Consider the following 19,770-nt stretch of genomic DNA (forward strand, 5'->3'; position numbering starts at 1 on the left):
TATTCCCGGCCTCTGATTCCCTGCCACTGATTCCCCACCCCTGATTCCCCACCTCTGATTCCCCATATCTGATTCCCCGCCTCTGTTTCCCCAGCTCTGATTCCCCATTTCTGATTCCCCAGCTCTGATTCCCTGCCACTGATTCCCCGCCCCTGATTCCCCACCTCTGATTTCCCATATCTGATGCCCCGCCTCTGTTTCCCCAGCTCTGATTCCCTGCCTCTGATTCCCTGCCCTGATTCCCCATCTCTGTTTCACCGCCTTTGATTCGCCACCTCTGATTCCCCATATCTGATTCCCCGCCTCTGTTTCCCCGCCTCTGATTCCCTGCCTCTGATTCCCAACCTCTGATTCCACACCTCTGATTTCCCATATCTGATTCCCCGCCTCTATTTCCCCATATCTGATTCCCCGCCTCTGATTCCCCAACTCTGATTCCCCACCTCTGAATCCCCAGCTCTGATTCCCCGCCTCTGATTCCCGGCGTCCGATTCCCTGCCTCTGATTCCCCGCCTCTGATTCCCCATCTCTGATTCTCCATATCTGATTCCCCGCCTCTGAATCCCCATCTCTGATTCCCGGACTCTGATTCCCCTCCTCTGATTCCCGGCCTCTTATTCCCAGCATCTGATTCCCGGCCTCTGATTCCCGGCCTCTGATTCCCCGCTTCTGATTCTGATTCCCTGCCTCTTATTCCCCATCTCTGATTCCGCACATCTGATTCCCTGCCTCTGATTCCCCACTTCTGATTCCCCATATCTGATTCCCCGCCTCTGTTTCCCCACCTCTGATTCCCCGCCTCTGTTTCCCTATATCTAATTCCCCACCTCTGATGCTCCAACTCTGATTCCCCGCCTCTGATTCCCCAGCTCTGATTCCCCGCCTCTGATTCCCTGCATCCAATTCCCCACCTCTGATTCCCCAAATCTGATTCCCCACCTCTGAATCCCCAGCTCTGATTCCCCGCCTCTGATTCCCCGCATCTGATTCCCTGCATCTGATTCCCTGCCTCTGATTCCCTGCCTCTGATTCCCAACCTCTGATTCCCCACCTCTGTTTCCCCATATCTGATTCCCGCCTCTGATTCCCAACTATGATTCCCCGCCTCTGATTCCCCAGCTCTGATACCCTGCCTCTGATTCCCCGCCTCTGATTCCCCATCTCTGATTCACCGCCTCTGATTCCCCACCTCTGATTCCCCATCTCTGATTCCGCACATCCAATTCCCTGCCTCTGATTCCCCAACTCTGATTCCCCACCTCTGATTCCCCAGCTCTGATTCCCCGCCTCAGATTGCCCGCGTCTGATTCCCTGCCTCTGATTCCCCGCCTCTGATTCCCTACCTCTGATTCCCCATATCTGATTCCCCGCCTCTGATTCCCCTACTCTGATTCCCCGCTTCTGATTCCCCAGCTCTGAATCCCCGCCTCTGATTCCCCACGTCTGATTCCCTGCCTCTGATTCCCCGCCTCTGATTCCCCATCTGTGATTCACAACCTCTGATGCCCCACCTCTGATTCCCCATATCTGATTCCCCGCCTCTGTTTCCCCGCCTCTGATTCCCCGCCTCTGATTCCCCATATCTGATTTTCCGCCTCTGATTGCCCACCTCTGATTCCCCGCGTCTGATACCCTGCCTCTGATTCCCCGCCTCTGATTCCCCATCTCTGATTCACCACCTCTGATTCCCGGCCTCTGATTCCCAATCTCTGATTCCGCACATCCGATTCCATGCCTATGATTCCCCACCTCTGATTCCCCGCCTCTGATTCCCCATATCTGATTCCCTGCCTCTGTTTCCCCGCCTCTGATTCCCTACCTCTGTTTCCCCATATCTGATTGCCCGCCTCTAATTCCCCAACTCTAATACCCGCCTCTGATTCCCAGCTCTGATTCCCCGCCTCTGATTCCCCGCATCTGATTCCCTGCCTCTGATTCCCCGCCTCTGATTCCAGGCCTCTGATTCCCAGAATCTGATTCCGGCCTCTGATCCCCGGCCTCTGATTCCCTGCTTCTGATTCTGTTTCCCTGCCTCTGATTCCCCATCCCTGATTCCGCACATCTGATTCCCTGCCTCTGATTCCCCACCTCTGATTCCCCATATCTGATTCCCCGCCTCTGTTTCCCCGCCTCTGATTCCCCGCCTCTGTTTTCCAATATCTAAGTCCCCACCTCTGATTCCCCAAATCTGATTCCCCACCTCTGAATCCCCAGCTCTGATTCCCCGCCTCTGATTCCCCGCATCTGATTCCCTGCATCTGATTCCCTGCCTCTGATTCCCTGCCTCTGATTCCCAACCTCTGATTCCCCACCTCTGATTCCCCATATCTGATTCCCCGCCTCTGTTTCCCCGCCTCGGATTCCCCGCCTCAGTTTCCCCATATCTGATTCCCGGCCTCTGATTCCCCGCCTCTGATTCCCCGCCTCTGATTCCCCGCCTCTGATTCCCTGCCTCTGATTCCCAACCTCTGATTCCCCACCTCTGATTCCCCATATCTGATTCCCCGCCTCTGTTTCTCCGCCTCTGATTCCCCGCCTCTGATTCCCAACTCTGATTCCCCGCCTCTGATTCCCCAGCTCTGATTCCCCGTGTTTGATTCCCTGCCTCTGATTCCCTGCCCTGATTCCCCATCTCTGTTTCACCGCCTTTGATTCGCCACCTCTGATTCCACATATCTGATTCCCCGCCTCTGTTTCCCCGACTCTGATTCCCTTCCTCTGATTCCCAACCTCTGATTCCACACCTCTGATTCCCCATATCTGATTCCCCGCCTCTATTTCCCCATATCTGATTCCCCGCCTCTGATTCCCAAACTCTGATTCCCCGCCTCTGATTCCCCGTGTCTGATTCCCTGCCTCTGATTCCCCGCCTCTGATTCCCCGCCTCTGATTCCCTGCCACTGATTCCCTGCCCCTGATTCCCCACCTCTTTCCCCATATCTGATTCCCCGCCTCTGTTTCCCCATATCTGATTCCCTGCCTCTGATTCCCCAACTCTGATTCCCCGCCTCTGATTCCCCAGCTCTGAATCCCCGCCTCTGATTCCCCGTGTCTGATTCCCTGCCTCTGATTCCCCGCCTCTGATTCCCCGCCTCTGATTCCCTGCCACTGATTCCCTGCCCCTGATTCCCCACCTCTTTCCCCATATCTGATTCCCCGCCTCTGTTTCCCCATATCTGATTCCCTGCCTCTGATTCCCCAACTCTGATTCCCCGCCTCTGATTCCCCAGCTCTGAATCCCCGCCTCTGATTCCCCGTGTCTGATTCCCTGCCTCTGATTCCCCGCCTTGATTCCCCATCTCTGATTCACAACCTCTGATTCCCCACCTCTGATTCCCTATATTTGATTCCCCGCCTCTGTTTCCCCGCCTCTGATTCCCCGCCTGTGATTCCCCATATCTGATTCCCCGCCTCTGATTGCCCACCTCTGATTCCCCGCCTCTGATTCGCCAGCTCTGATTCCCCGCCTCTGATTCCCCGCATCTGATTCCCTGCCTCTGATTCCCCGCCTCTGATTCCCCATCTCTGATTCACCGCCTTTGTTTCGCTACCTCTGATTCCCCATATCTGATTCCCCACCTCTGTTTCCCGGCCTCTGATTCCCCGCCTCTGATTCTCCATATCTCATTCCCCGCCTCTGAATCCCCATCTCTGATTCCCGGACTCTGATTCCCCACCTCTGATTCCCGGCCTCTTATTCCCAGCATCTGATTCCCGGCCTCTGATACCGGGCCTCTGATTCCCCGCTTTTGATTCTGATTCCCTGCCTCTGATTCCCCATCTCTGATTCCGCACATCTGATTCCCTGCCTCTGATTCCCCACCTCTGATTCCCCATATCTGATTCACCGCCTCTGTTTCCCCGCCTCTGATTCCCCGCCTCTGTTTCCCTATATCTAATTCCCCACCTCTGATGCCCCAACTCTGATTCCCCGCCTCTGATTCCCCTGCTCTGATTCCCCGCCTCTGATTCCCCGCATTCGATTCCCCATATCTGATTCCCCGCCTCTGTTTCCCCGCCTCTGATTCCCCGCCTCTGTTTCCCCATATCTGATTCCCCGCCTCTGATTCCCAACTATGATTCCCCGCCTCTGATTCCCCAGCTCTGATTCCCTGCGTCTGATTCCCTGCGTTCTATTCCCTGCCTCTGATTCCCCGCCTGTGATTCCCCATCACTGATTCACCACCTCTGATTCCCCACCTCTGATTCCCCATATCTAATTCCCCGCCTCTGTTTGCCCGCCTCTGATTCCCCGCCTCTGTTTCCCCATATCTGATTCCCCGTCTCTGAATCCCCAACTCTGATTCCCTGCCTCTGATTCCCCAGCTCTGATTCCCCGCCTTTGATACCCCCCGTCTGATTCCCAGCCTCTGAATCCCCGTGTCTGATTTCCTGCCTCTGATTCCCCGCCTCTGATTCCCCATCTCTGATTCCTCTGATTCCCCACATCTGATTCCCCATCTCTGATTCCGCACATCCGATTCCCTGCCTCTGATTCCCCAACTCTGATTCCCCACCTCTGATTCCCCAGCTCTGACTCCCCGCCTCAGATTCCCCACGTCTGATTCCCTGCCTCTGATTCCCCGCCTCTGATTCCCCATCTCTGATTCCCCACCTCTGATTCCCCGTGTCTGATTCCCTGCCTCTGATTCCCCGCCTCTGAATCCCAGCCTCTGATTCCCCATATCTGATTCCCCGCCTCTGATTCCCTGCCTCTGATTCCCCAGCTCTGATTCCCCGCCTTTGATTCCCCCCGTCTGATTCCCAGCCTCTGAATCCCCGTGTCTGATTTCCTGCCTCTGATTCCCCGCCTCTGATTCCCCATCTCTGATTCACCGCCTCTGATTCCCCATCTCTGATTCCCCACCTCTGATTCCCCGTGTCTGATTCCCCGTGTCTGATTCCCTGCCTCTGATTCCACGCCTCTGATTCCCCATATCTCATTCCCTGCCACTGATTCCCCGCCTCTGATTCCCCATCTCTGATTCACCACCTCTGATTCCCGGCCTCTGATTGCCCACCTCTGATTCCCCGCCTCTGATTCGCCAGCTATGATTCCCCCCCTCTGATTCCCCGCGTCTGATTCCCCGCCTCTGATTCCCCAACTCTAATACCCCGCCTCTGATTCCCCAGCTCTGATTCCCCTCCTCTGATTCCCCGCATCTGATTCCCTGCCTCTGATTCCCCGCCTCTGATTCCAGGCCTCTGATTCCCAACCTGTGATTCCCCACCTCTGATTCCCCATATCTGATTCCCCGCCTCTGTTTCACCGCCTCTGATTCCCCGCCTCTGATTCCCCGCATCTGATTCCCTGCCTCTGATTCCCCGCCTCTGATTCCCCATCTCTGATACCCCGCCTGTGATTCCCCAGCTCTGATTCCCAGCCTCTGATTCCCCGTGTTTGATCCCCTGCCTCTGATTACCTTCCTCTGATTCCCGGCCTCTGATACCCCGCTTCTGATTCTGATTCCCCATCTCTGATTCACCACATCTAATTCCCTGCCTCTGATTCCACGCCCCTGATTCCCCACCTCTGATTCCCCATATCTGAATCCCCGCCTCTGTTTCCACGCCTCTGATTCCCTGCCTCTGATTCCCAACCTCTGATTCCCCACCCCTGATTCCCCATATCTGATTCCCCGCCTCTGTTTCCCTGCCTCTGATTCTCCGCCCCTGTTTCCCCATATCTGATTCCCCGCCTCTGATTCCCCAACTCTGATTACCCACCTCTGATTCCCCAGATCTTATTCCCCGCCTCTGATTCCCCGTGTTTGATTCCCTGCCTCTGATTCCCCGCCTCTGATTCCCCATCTCTGATTCACCGCCTTTGATTCGACACCTCTGATTCCCCATATCTGATTCCCCACCTCTGTTACCCCGCCTCTGATTCCCCGCCTCTGATTCCCCATATATCATTCCCCGCCTCTGAATCCCCATCTCTGATTCCCGGAATCTGATTCCCCACCTCTGATTCCCGGCCTCTTATTCCCGGCATCTGAATCCCGGCCTCTGATTCCCGGCCTCTGATTCCCCGCTTCTGATTCTGATTCCCTGCCTCTGATTCCCCATCTCTGATTCCGCACATCTGATACCCCGCCTCTGTTTCCCCATATCTAATTCCCCACCTCTGATGCCCCAACTCTGATACCCCGCCTCTGATTCCCCAGCTCTGATTCCCCGCCTCTGATTTCCCGCATCCGATTCCCCATATCTGATTCCCCGCCTCTGTTTCCCTGCCTTTGATTCCCCGCCTCTGTTTCCCCATATCTGATTCCCCGCCTCTGATTCCCAACTATGATTCCCTGCCTCTGATTCCCCAGCTCTGATTCCCCGCCTCTGATTCCCCGCGTTCTATTCCCTGCCTCTGATTCCCCGCCTGTGATTCCCCATCTCTGATTCACCACCTCTGATTCCCCACCTCTGATTCCCCATATCTAATTCCCCGCCTCTGTTTGCCCGCCTTTGATTCCCCGCCTCTGTTTCCCCATATCTGATTCCCCGTGTCTGATTCCCTGCCTCTGATTCCCCGCCTCTGATTCCCCGCCTCTGATTCCCTGCCACTGATTCCCTGCCCCTGATACCCAACCTCTGATTCCCCATATCTGATTCCCTGCCTCTGTTTCCCCGCCTCTGATTCCCCGCCTCTGATTCCCCGCCTCTGATTCCCCGCCTCTGATTCCCCAACTCTGATTCCCCGCCTCTGATTCCCCAGCTCTGATACCCGCCTCTGATTCCCCGCGTCTGTTTCCCCGCCTCTGATTCCCTGCCTCTGTTTCCCCATATCTAAGTCCCCGACTCTGATTCCCCAACTCTGATTCCGCACATCTGATTCCCCAGCTCTGATTCCCCGCCTCTGATTCCCCGCATCTGATTCCCTGCATCTGATTCCCAGCCTCTGATTCCCTGCCTCTGATTCCCAACCTCTGATTCCCCACCTCTGATTTCCCATATCTGATTCCCCGCCTCTGTTTCCCCGCCTCTGATTCCCCACCTCTGTTTCCCCATATCTGATTCCCGGCCTCTGATTCCCCGCCTCTGCTTCCCCGCCTCTGATTCCCTGCCTCTGATTCCCCATCTCCGATTCCGCACATCGGATTTCCTGCCTCTGATTCCCCGCCTCTGATTCCCCTGCCTCTGATTCCCTGCTTCTGATTCCCAACCTCTGATTCCCCACCTCTGATTCCCCATATCTGATTCCCCGCCTCTGTTTCCCCGCCTCTGATTCCCCGCCTCTGATTCCCCAACTCTGAATCCCCGCCTCTGATTCCCCAGCTCTGATTCCATGCCTCTGATTCCCCGTGTTTGATTCCCTGCCTCTGATTCCCTGCCATGATTCCCCATCTCTGATTCACCGCCTTTAATTCGCCACCTCTGATTCCCCATATCTGATTCCCCTCCTCTGTTTCCCCGCCTCTGATTCCCAACCTCTGATTCCACACCTCTGATTCCCCATATCTGATTCCCCGCCTCTGTTTCCCCGCCTCTGATTCCCCGCCTCTGTTTCCCCATATCTGATTCCCCGCCTCTGATTCCCAACTATGATTCCCCGCCTCTGATTCCCCAGCTCTGATTCCCTGCCTCTGATTCCCTGCGTTTTATTCCCTGCCTCTGATTCCCCGCCTGTGATTCCCCATCACTGATTCACCACCTCTGATTCCCTACATCTGATTCCCCATATCTAATTCCCCGCCTCTGTTTGCCCGCCTCTGATTCCCCGCCTCTGTTTCCCCATATCTGATTCCCCGTCTCTGAATCCCCAACTCTGATTCCCTGCCTCTGATTCCCCAGCTCTGATTCCCCGCCTTTGATTCCCCCCGTCTGATTCCCAGCCTCTGAATCCCCGTGTCTGATTTCCTGCCTCTGATTCCCCGCCTCTTATTCCCCATCTCTGATTCACCGCCTCTGATTCCCCACCTCTGATTCCCCATGTCTGATTCCGCACATCCGATTCCCTGCCTCTGATTCCCCAACTCTGATTCCCTGCCTCTGATTCCCCATCTCTGATTCCCCATCTCTGATTCCCCGTGTTTGATTCCCTGCCTCTGATTCCCCGCCTCTGAATACCAGCCTCTGATTCCCCATATCTGATTCCCCGCCTCTGATTCCCTGCCTCTGATTCCCCCCGTCTGATTCCCAGCCTCTGAATCCCCATGTCTGATTTCCTGCCTCTGATTCCCCGCCTCTGATTCCCCATCTCTATTCACCGCCTCTGAATCCCCATCTCTGATTCCCCACCTCTGATTCCCCGTGTCTGATTCCCCGTGTCTGATTCCCTGCCTCTGATTCCACGCCTCTGATTCCCCATATCTGATTCCCTGCCACTGATTCCCCGCCTCTGATTCCCCATCTCTGATTCACCACCTCTGATTCCCGGCCTCTGATTGCCCACCTCTGATTCCCCGCCTCTGATTCGCCAGCTATGAATCCCCCCATCTGATTCCCCGCGTCTGATTCCCCGCCTCTGATTCCCCAACTCTAATACCCCGCCTCTGATTCCCCAGCTCTGATTCCCCTCCTCTGATTCCCCGCATCTGATTCCCTGCCTCTGATTCCACGCCTCTGATTCCAGGCCTCTGATTCACAACCTCTGATTCCCCACCTCTGATTCCCAATATCTGATTCCCCGCCTCTGTTTCACTGCCTCTGATTCCCCGCCTCTGTTTCCCCGCCTGTGATTCCCCAGCTCTGATTCCCCGCCTCTGATTCCCCATATCTGATTCCCATCCTCTGATTGCCCACCTCTGATTCCCCGCCTCTGATTCTCCAGCTCTGATTCCCCGCCTCTGATTCCCCGCATCTGATTCCCTGCCTCTGATTCCCCGCCTCTGATTCCCCATCTCTGATTCCCCGCCTGTGATTCCCCAGCTCTGATTCCCCGCCTCTGATTCCCCAGCTCTGATTCCCAGCCTCTGATTCCCCGTGTTTGATCCCCTGCATCTGATTACCTTCCTCTGATTCCCGGCCACTGATATCCCGCTTCTGATTCTGATTCCCTGCCTCTGATTCCCCATCTCTGATTCACCACATCTGAATCCCCGCCTCTGTTTCCACGCCTCTGATTCCCTGCATCTGATTCCCAACCTCTGATTCCCCACCCCTGATTCCCCATATCTGATTCCCCGCCTCTGTTTCCCTGCCTCTGATTCCCCGCCCCTGTTTCCCCATATCTGATTCCCCGCCTCTGATTCCCCAACTCTGATTCCCCGCCTCTGATTCCCCAGCTTTGATTCCCCGCCTCTGATTCCCCGTGTTTGATTCCCTGCCTCTGATTCCCCGCCTCTGATTCCCCATCTCTGATTCACCGCCTTTGATTCACCACCTCTGATTCCCCATATCTGATTCCCCACCTCTGATTCCCCGCCTCTGATTCCCCGTGTTTGATTCACTGCCTCTGATTCCCCGCCTCTGATTCCCCGCCTCTGATTCCCCATATATCATTCCCCGCCTCTGAATCCCCATCTCTGATTCCCGGACTCTGATTCCCCACCTCTGATTCCCGGCCTCTTATTCCCGGCATCTGAATCCCGGCCTCTGATTCCCGGCCTCTGATTCCCCGCTTTTGATTCTGTTTCCCCGCCTCTGATTCCCCGCCTCTGTTTCCCCATATCTAATTCCCCACCTCAGATGCCCACACTCTGATACCCCGCCTCTGATTCCCCAGCTCTGATTCCCCGCCTCTGATTCCCCGCATCCGATTCCCATTATCTGATTCCCCGCCTCTGTTTCCCCGCCTTTGATTCCCCGCCTGTGATTCCCCATCTCTGATTCACCACCTCTGATTCCCCACCTCTGATTCCCCATATCTAATTCCCCGCCTCTGTTTGCCCGCCTCTGATTCCCCGCCTCTGTTTCCCCATATCTAATTCCCCGTGTCTGATTCCCTGCCTCTGATTCCCCGCCTCTGATTCCCCGACTCTGATTCCCTGCCACTGATTCCCTGCCCCTGATACCCCACCTCTGATTCCCCATATCTGATTCCCTGCCTCTGTTTCCCCGCCTCTGATTCCCCGCCTCTGATTCCCCATATCTGATTCCCCGCCTCTGATTCCCCATCTCTGATTCCCCGCCTCTGATTCCCCAGCTCTGAATCCCCGCCTCTGATTCCCCGCGTCTGTTTCCCCGCCTCTGATTCCCCGCCTCTGTTTCCCCATATCTAAGTCCCCGACTCTGATTCCCCAACTCTGATTCCCCACCTCTGATTCCCCAGCTCTGATTCCCCACCTCTGATTCCCCGCATCTGATTCCCTGCATCTGATTCCCAGCCTCTGATTCCCTGCCTCTCATTCCCAACATCTGATTCCCCACCTCTGATTCCCCATATCTGATTCCCCGCCTCTGTTTCCCCGCCTCTGATTCCCCGCCTCAGTTTCCCCATATCTGATTCCCGGCCTCTGATTCTCCGCCTCTGATTCCCCGACTCTGATTCCCTGCCTCTGATTCCCCATCTCCGATTCCGCACATCGGATTCCCTGCCTCTGATTCCCCGCCTCTGATTCCCCGCCTCGTATTCCCTGCTTCTGATTCCCAACCTCTGAATCCCCACCTCTGATTCCCCATATCTGATTCCCCGCCTCTGTTTCCCCGCCTCTGATTCCCCAACTCTGAATCCCCGCCTCTGATTCCCCAGCTCTGATTCCCCGCCTCTGATTCCCCGTGTTTGATTCCCTGCCTCTGATTCCCTGCCCTGATTCCCCATCTCTGATACACCACCTTAAATTCGCCACCGCTGATTCCCCATATCTGATTCCCCGCCTCTGTTTCCCCGTCTCTGATTCCCCGCCTCTGTTTCGCCATATCTAATTCCACGCCTCTGATTCCCCAACTCTGATTCCCCGCCTCTGATTCCCCGCATCTGATTCCCTGCCTCTGATTCCCCGCCTCTGATTCCCTGCCTCTGATTCCCAACCTCTGATTCCCCACCTCTGAATCCCCATATCTGATTCCCCGCCTCTGTTTCCCCGCCTCTGATTCCCCACCTCTGTTTCCCCATATCTGATTCCCCGCCTCTGATTCCCCAACTCTGATTCCCCTCCTCTGATTCGCCAGCTATGATTCCCCGCCTCTGATTCCCTGCATCTGATTCCCTGCATCTGATTCCCCGCCTCTGATTCCCCTTCTCTGATTCTCCACCTCTGATTTCCCACCTCTGATTCCCCATCTCTGATTCCGCTCATCCGATTCCCTGCCTCTGATTCCCCGCCTCTGATTCCCCGCCTCTGATTCCCTGCCTCTGATTCGCAACCTCTAATTCCCCACCTCTGATTCCCCACATCTGATTCCCCGCCTCTGTTTCCCTGCCTCTGATTCCCGGCCTCTGTTTCCCCATATCTGATTCCCCTCCTCTGATTCCCCAACTCTGATTCCCCGCCTCTGATACCCCGCCTCTGATTCCCCATCTCTAATTCATCACATCTGATTCCCCACCTCTGCTTCCCCATCTCTGATTCTCTACCTCTGATTCGCCACCTCTGATTGCCCATATCTGATTCACCGCCTCTGTTTCCCCGCATCTGATTCCCCGCCTCTGATTCCCCATATTTGATTCCCCGCCTCTGATTCCCCATCTCTGATTCCCGGACTCATTCCCCAACTCTGATTCCCCGCCTCTGATTCCCCATATTTGATTCCCCTCCTCTGATTTCCCATCTCTGATTCCCGGACTCTGATTCCCCAACTCTGATTTCCCCGCCTCTGAATCCCCAGCTCTGATTTCCCGCCTCTGATTCCCCACCTGTGATACAACATATCTGATTCCCGGCCTCTGTTTCCCCGCATCTGATTCCCCACCTCTGATTCACCATATCTGATTCCCCGCCTCTGATTCCCCACCACTGATTCCCCTCCTCTGATTCGCCAGTTATGATTGCCCGCCTCTGATTCCCCGTTTCTGATTCCCTGCCTCTGATTCCCCGCCTCTGATTCCCCATGTCTGACTCACCACCTCTGATTCCCCACCTCTGATACCCCATCTCTGGTTCCGCACATCCGATTCCCTGCCTCTGATTCCCCGCCTCTGATTCCCCGCCTCTGATTCCCTGCCTCTGATTCCACGCCTCTGATTCCCCATATCTGATTCCCTGCCACTGATTCCCCGCCTCTGATTCCCCATGTCTGACTCACCACCTCTGATTCCCCAGCTCTGATTCCCCGCCTCTGATTCCCGGCGTCCGATTCCCTGCCTCTGATTCCCCGCCTCTGATTCCCCATCTCTGATTCTCCATATCTGATTCCCCGCCTCTGAATCCCCATCTCTGATTCCCGGACTCTGATTCCCCTCCTCTGATTCCCGGCCTCTTATTCCCAGCATCTGATTCCCGGCCTCTGATTCCCGGCCTCTGATTCCCCGCTTCTGATTCTGATTCCCTGCCTCTGATTCCCCATCTCTGATTCCGCACATCTGATTCCCTGCCTCTGATTCCCCACCTCTGATTCCCCATATCTGATTCCCCGCCTCTGTTTCCCCACCTCTGATTCCCCGCCTCTGTTTCCCTATATCTAATTCCCCACCTCTGATGCTCCAACTCTGATTCCCCGCCTCTGATTCCCCAGCTCTGATTCCCCGCCTCTGATTCCCTGCATCCGATTCCCCATATCTGATTCCCCGCCTCTGTTTCCCCGCCTCTGATTCCCCACCTCTGTTTCCCCATATCTGATTCCCGCCTCTGATTCCCAACTATGATTCCCCGCCTCTGATTCCCCAGCTCTGATACCCTGCCTCTGATTCCCCGCCTCTGATTCCCCATCTCTGATTCACCGCCTCTGATTCCCCACCTCTGATTCCCCATCTCTGATTCCGCACATCCAATTCCCTGCCTTTGATTCCCCAACTCTGATTCCCCACCTCTGATTCCCCAGCTCTGATTCCCCGCCTCAGATTGCCCGCGTCTGATTCCCTGCCTCTGATTCCCCGCCTCTGATTCCCTACCTCTGATTCCCCATATCTGATTCCCCGCCTCTGATTCCCCTACTCTGATTCCCCGCTTCTGATTCCCCAGCTCTGAATCCCCGCCTCTGATTCCCCGCGTCTGATTCCCTGCCTCTGATTCCCCGCCTCTGATTCCCCATCTGTGATTCACAACCTCTGATGCCCCACCTCTGATTCCCCATATCTGATTCCCCGCCTCTGTTTCCCCGCCTCTGATTCCCCGCCTCTGATTCCCCATATCTGATTTTCCGCCTCTGATTGCCCACCTCTGATTCCCCGCGTCTGATACCCTGCCTCTGATTCCCCGCCTCTGATTCCCCATCTCTGATTCACCACCTCTGATTCCCGGCCTCTGATTCCCAATCTCTCATTCCGCACATCCGATTCCATGCCTATGATTCCCCACCTCTGATTCCCCGCCTCTGATTCCCCATATCTGATTCCCTGCCTCTGTTTCCCCGCCTCTGATTCCCTACCTCTGTTTCCCCATATCTGATTCCCCGCCTCTAATTCCCCAACTCTAATACCCGCCTCTGATTCCCCAGCTCTGATTCCCCGCCTCTGATTCCCCGCATCTGATTCCCTGCCTCTGATTCCCCGCCTCTGATTCCAGGCCTCTGATTCCCAGAATCTGATTCCGGCCTCTGATCCCCGGCCTCTGATTCCCTGCTTCTGATTCTGTTTCCCTGCCTCTGATTCCCCATCCCTGATTCCGCACATCTGATTCCCTGCCTCTGATTCCCCACCTCTGATTCCCCATATCTGATTCCCCGCCTCTGTTTCCCCGCCTCTGATTCCCCGCCTCTGTTTTCCAATATCTAAGTCCCCACCTCTGATTCCCCAAATCTGATTCCCCACCTCTGAATCCCCAGCTCTGATTCCCCGCCTCTGATTCCCCGCATCTGATTCCCTGCATCTGATTCCCTGCCTCTGATTCCCTGCCTCTGATTCCCAACCTCTGATTCCCCACCTCTGATTCCCCATATCTGATTCCCCGCCTCTGTTTCCCCGCCTCGGATTCCCCGCCTCAGTTTCCCCATATATGATTCCCGGCCTCTGATTCCCCGCCTCTGATTCCCCGCCTCTGATTCCCTGCCTCTGATTCCCCATCTCCGATTCCGCACATCTGATTCCCTTCCTCTGATTCCCCGCCTCTGATTCCCCGCCTCTGATTCCCTGCCTCTGATTCCCAACCTCTGATTCCCCACCTCTGATTCCCCATATCTGATTCCCCGCCTCTGTTTCCCCGCCTCTGATTCCCCGCCTCTGATTCCCAACTCTGATTCCCCGCCTCTGATTCCCCAGCTCTGATTCCCCGTGTTTGATTCCCTGCCTCTGATTCCCTGCCCTGATTCCCCATCTCTGTTTCACCGCCTTTGATTCGCCACCTCTGATTCCACATATCTGATTCCCCGCCTCTGTTTCCCCGACTCTGATTCCCTTCCTCTGATTCCCAACCTCTGATTCCACACCTCTGATTCCCCATATCTGATTCCCCGCCTCTATTTCCCCATATCTGATTCCCCGCCTCTGATTCCCAAACTCTGATTCCCCGCCTCTGATTCCCCAGCTCTGATTCCTCGACTCTGATTCCCGGCGTCCGATTACCTGCCTCTGATTCCCCGCCTCTGATTCCCCATCTCTGATTCCCCGCCTCTGATTCCCCGTGTCTGATTCCCTGCCTCTGATTCCCCGCCTCTGATTCCCCGCCTCTGATTCCCTGCCACTGATTCCCTGCCCCTGATTCCCCACCTCTTTCCCCATATCTGATTCCCCGACTCTGTTTCCCCATATCTGATTCCCTGCCTCTGATTCCCCAACTCTGATTCCCCGCCTCTGATTCCCCAGCTCTGAATCCCCGCCTCTGATTCCCCGTGTCTGATTCCCTGCCTCTGATTCCCCGCCTTGATTCCCCATCTCTGATTCCCAACCTCGGATTCCCCACCTCTGATTCCCCATATCTGATTCCCGGCCTCTGTTTCCCCGCCTCTGATTCCCCGCCTCTGATTCCCAACTCTGATTCCCCGCCTCTGATTCCCCAGCTCTGATTCCCCGTGTTTGATTCCCTGCCTCTGATTCCCTGCCCTGATTCCCCATCTCTGTTTCACCGCCTTTGATTCGCCACCTCTGATTCCCCATATCTGATTCCCCGACTCTGATTCCCTGCCTCTGATTCCCAACCTCTGATTCCACACCTCTGATTCCCCATATCTGATTCCCCGCCTCTATTTCCCCATATCTGATTCCCCGCCTCTGATTCCCCAACTCTGATTCCCCGCCTCTGATTCCCCAGCTCTGATTCCCCGACTCTGATTCCCGGAGTCCGATTCCCTGCCTCTGATTCCCCGCCTCTGATTCCCCATCTCTGATTCCCCGCCTCCGATTCCCCGTGTCTGATTCCCTGCCTCTGATTCCCCGCCTCTGATTCCCCGCCTCTGATTCCCTGCCACTGATTCCCTGCCCCTGATTCCCCAATTCTGATTCCCCATATCTGATTCCCCGCCTCTGTTTCCCCGCCTCTGATTCCCCGCCTCTGATTCCCCATATCTTATTCCCTGCCTCTGATTCCCCAACTCTGATTCACCGCCTCTGATTCCCCAGCTCTGAATCCCCGCCTCTGATTCCCCGCGTCTGATTCCCTGCCTCTGATTCCCCGCCTTGATTCCCCATCTCTGATTCACAACCTCTGATTCCCCACCTCTGATTCCCTATATTTGATTCCCCGCCTCTGTTTCCCCGCCTCTGATTCGCAACCTCTAATTCCCCACCTCTGATTCCCCATATCTGATTCCCCGCCTCTGTTACCCTGCCTCTGATTCCCGGCCTCTGTTTCCCCATATCTGATTCCCCTCCTCTGATTCCCCAACTCTGATTCCCCGCCTCTGATTCCCCAGCTCTGATTCCCCGCCTTTTATTCCCGGCCTCTGATTCCCTGCCACTGATTCCCCACCCCTGATTCCCCACCTCTGTTCCCCATATCTGATTCCCCGCCTCTGTTTCCCCAGCTCTGATTCCCCACCTCTGATTCCCCAGCTCTGATTCCCTGCCACTGATTCCCCGCCCCTGATTCCCCACCTCTGATTTCCCATATCTGATTCCCCGCCTCTGTTTCCCCAGCTCTGATTCCCTGCCTCTGATTCCCTGCCCTGATTCCCCATCTCTGTTTCACCGCCTTTGATTCGCCACCTCTGATTCCCCATATCTGATTCCCCGCCTCTGTTTCCCCGCCTCTGATTCCCTGCCTCTGATTCCCAACCTCTGATTCCACACCTCTGATTCCCCATATCTGATTCCCCGCCTCTATTTCCCCATATCTGATTCCCCGCCTCTGATTCCCCAACTCTGATTCCCCACCTCTGATTCCCCAGCTCTGATTCCCCGCCTCTGATTCCCGGCGTCCGATTCCCTGCCTCTGATTCCCCGCCTCTGATTCCCCATCTCTGATTCTCCATATCTGATTCCCCGCCTCTGAATCCCCATCTCTGATTCCCGGACTCTGATTCCCCTCCTCTGATTCCCGGCCTCTTATTCCCAGCATCTGATTCCCGGCCTCTGATTCCCGGCCTCTGATTCCCCGCTTCTGATTCTGATTCCCTGCCTCTGATTCCCCATCTCTGATTCCGCACATCTGATTCCCTGCCTCTGATTCCCCACCTCTGATTCCCCATATCTGATTCCCCGCCTCTGTTTCCCCACCTCTGATTCCCCGCCTCTGTTTCCCTATATCTAATTCCCCACCTCTGATGCTCCAACTCTGATTCCCCGCCTCTGATTCCCCAGCTCTGATTCCCCGCCTCTGATTCCCTGCATCCGATTCCCCATATCTGATTCCCCGCCTCTGTTTCCCCGCCTCTGATTCCCCACCTCTGTTTCCCCATATCTGATTCCCGCCTCTGATTCCCAACTATGATTCCCCGCCTCTGATTCCCCAGCTCTGATACCCTGCCTCTGATTCCCCGCCTCTGATTCCCCATCTCTGATTCACCGCCTCTGATTCCCCACCTCTGATTCCCCATCTCTGATTCCGCACATCCAATTCCCTGCCTTTGATTCCCCAACTCTGATTCCCCACCTCTGATTCCCCAGCTCTGATTCCCCGCCTCAGATTGCCCGCGTCTGATTCCCTGCCTCTGATTCCCCGCCTCTGATTCCCTACCTCTGATTCCCCATATCTGATTCCCCGCCTCTGATTCCCCTACTCTGATTCCCCGCTTCTGATTCCCCAGCTCTGAATCCCCGCCTCTGATTCCCCGCGTCTGATTCCCTGCCTCTGATTCCCCGCCTCTGATTCCCCATCTGTGATTCACAACCTCTGATGCCCCACCTCTGATTCCCCATATCTGATTCCCCGCCTCTGTTTCCCCGCCTCTGATTCCCCGCCTCTGATTCCCCATATCTGATTTTCCGCCTCTGATTGCCCACCTCTGATTCCCCGCGTCTGATACCCTGCCTCTGATTCCCCGCCTCTGATTCCCCATCTCTGATTCACCACCTCTGATTCCCGGCCTCTGATTCCCAATCTCTGATTCCGCACATCCGATTCCATGCCTATGATTCCCCACCTCTGATTCCCCGCCTCTGATTCCCCATATCTGATTCCCTGCCTCTGTTTCCCCGCCTCTGATTCCCTACCTCTGTTTCCCCATATCTGATTCCCCGCCTCTAATTCCCCAACTCTAATACCCGCCTCTGATTCCCCAGCTCTGATTCCCCGCCTCTGATTCCCCGCATCTGATTCCCTGCCTCTGATTCCCCGCCTCTGATTCCAGGCCTCTGATTCCCAGAATCTGATTCCGGCCTCTGATCCCCGGCCTCTGATTCCCTGCTTCTGATTCTGTTTCCCTGCCTCTGATTCCCCATCCCTGATTCCGCACATCTGATTCCCTGCCTCTGATTCCCCACCTCTGATTCCCCATATCTGATTCCCCGCCTCTGTTTCCCCGCCTCTGATTCCCCGCCTCTGTTTTCCAATATCTAAGTCCCCACCTCTGATTCCCCAAATCTGATTCCCCACCTCTGAATCCCCAGCTCTGATTCCCCGCCTCTGATTCCCCGCATCTGATTCCCTGCATCTGATTCCCTGCCTCTGATTCCCTGCCTCTGATTCCCAACCTCTGATTCCCCACCTCTGATTCCCCATATCTGATTCCCCGCCTCTGTTTCCCCGCCTCGGATTCCCCGCCTCAGTTTCCCCATATCTGATTCCCGGCCTCTGATTCCCCGCCTCTGATTCCCCGCCTCTGATTCCCTGCCTCTGATTCCCCATCTCCGATTCCGCACATCTGATTCCCTTCCTCTGATTCCCCGCCTCTGATTCCCCGCCTCTGATTCCCTGCCTCTGATTCCCAACCTCTGATTCCCCACCTCTGATTCCCCATATCTGATTCCCCGCCTCTGTTTCTCCGCCTCTGATTCCCCGCCTCTGATTCCCAACTCTGATTCCCCGCCTCTGATTCCCCAGCTCTGATTCCCCGTGTTTGATTCCCTGCCTCTGATTCCCTGCCCTGATTCCCCATCTCTGTTTCACCGCCTTTGATTCGCCACCTCTGATTCCACATATCTGATTCCCCGCCTCTGTTTCCCCGACTCTGATTCCCTTCCTCTGATTCCCAACCTCTGATTCCACACCTCTGATTCCCCATATCTGATTCCCCGCCTCTATTTCCCCATATCTGATTCCCCGCCTCTGATTCCCAAACTCTGATTCCCCGCCTCTGATTCCCCAGCTCTGATTCCTCGACTCTGATTCCCGGCGTCCGATTACCTGCCTCTGATTCCCCGCCTCTGATTCGCCAGCTCTGATTCCCCGCCTCTGATTCCCCGCATCTGATTCCCTGCCTCTGATTCCCCGCCTCTGATTCCCCATCTCTGATTCACCGCCTTTGATTCGCCACCTCTGATTCCCCATATCTGATTCCCCACCTCTGTTTCCCGGCCTCTGATTCCCCGCCTCTGATTCTCCATATCTCATTCCCCGCCTCTGAATCCCCATCTCTGATTCCCGGACTCTGATTCCCCACCTCTGATTCCCGGCCTCTTATTCCCAGCATCTGATTCCCGGCCTCTGATACCGGGCCTCTGATTCCCCGCTTTTGATTCTGATTCCCTGCCTCTGATTCCCCATCTCTGATTCCGCACATCTGATTCCCTGCCTCTGATTCCCCACCTCTGATTCCCCATATCTGATTCTCCGCCTCTGTTTCCCCGCCTCTGATTCCCCGCCTCTGTTTCCCTATATCTAATTCCCCACCTCTGATGCCCCAACTCTGATTCCCCGCCTCTGATTCCCCTGCTCTGATTCCCCGCCTCTGATTCCCCGCATTCGATTCCCCATATCTGATTCCCCGCCTCTGTTTCCCCGCCTCTGATTCCCCGCCTCTGTTTCCCCATATCTGATTCCCCGCCTCTGATTCCCAACTATGATTCCCCGCCTCTGATTCCCCAGCTCTGATTCCCTGCGTCTGATTCCCTGCGTTCTATTCCCTGCCTCTGATTCCCCGCCTGTGATTCCCCATCACTGATTCACCACCTCTGATTCCCCACCTCTGATTCCCCATATCTAATTCCCCGCCTCTGTTTGCCCGCCTCTGATTCCCCGCCTCTGTTTCCCCATATCTGATTCCCCGTCTCTGAATCCCCAACTCTGATTCCCTGCCTCTGATTCCCCAGCTCTGATTCCCCGCCTTTGATACCCCCCGTCTGATTCCCAGCCTCTGAATCCCCGTGTCTGATTTCCTGCCTCTGATTCCCCGCCTCTGATTCCCCATCTCTGATTCCTCTGATTCCCCACATCTGATTCCCCATCTCTGATTCCGCACATCCGATTCCCTGCCTCTGATTCCCCA

The sequence above is a fragment of the Narcine bancroftii genome, unplaced genomic scaffold (genome assembly GCF_036971445.1).
Source record: "Narcine bancroftii isolate sNarBan1 unplaced genomic scaffold, sNarBan1.hap1 Scaffold_151, whole genome shotgun sequence".
Lineage (NCBI taxonomy): Eukaryota > Metazoa > Chordata > Chondrichthyes > Torpediniformes > Narcinidae > Narcine > Narcine bancroftii.